The following is a 672-nucleotide window of genomic DNA, read 5'->3' as shown; positions in this document are numbered from 1 at the left end:
CTACTTGGGCAAATAATTTACTACCAGTATTATATAGAAAGGAAATCTAATAAACATAATTTGTAACTAGAGAAAGATAGTATATTAAAAAATGATATCTAATTAGGGAATTTCCAGATTTCCCTCTGGTTTCCTAACTAATATCAGTAGCTAAAAATATTAATATCATTTAAAAATTATTGATTGCTGTTATTTATGATTCATTTTAAGCTTAAAATAAAATTGGATAGTCAACATTCAATTTTAAGGCAATATTTCTGTTCAATTCTGTGCCAATCATGATTCTAGGTACAGATACATGGCTGTGAATCAAATAGCCAAGGAAATTAAGAAATAGAAATTAGTTCTGGTTCTATGACAATTTAATGGTTCCTTTTCTCTAGGGGAAAAATTGTTGCATTACTTCCCCTGAGTTCATATAGAATAGCAGTAGTTCTCAGTCCTGGCAGCCATTAGGATTATTTGAGGGTCACTTGGGGTGGCTTGGCCTCTACCCAGATTTATTAAAAACAAATAGAATTTCTAGAGATGAAACCTGGCTATCTTCTTTTTTAAAGTTCCCTGTGTTGTTCAGCCAGAGTTGAACTCTGGTTTATTCTAGAGTATGACAAATTCAAGGAAGCAGATGGAAAACTTGTTTCATTTCTGAAGACATAGCTTCTTTTAAAAAAC

The sequence above is a fragment of the Lemur catta genome, chromosome 4 (assembly GCF_020740605.2).
Source record: "Lemur catta isolate mLemCat1 chromosome 4, mLemCat1.pri, whole genome shotgun sequence".
Classification (NCBI taxonomy): domain Eukaryota; kingdom Metazoa; phylum Chordata; class Mammalia; order Primates; family Lemuridae; genus Lemur; species Lemur catta.
This window is presented reverse-complemented; position numbering follows the sequence as displayed.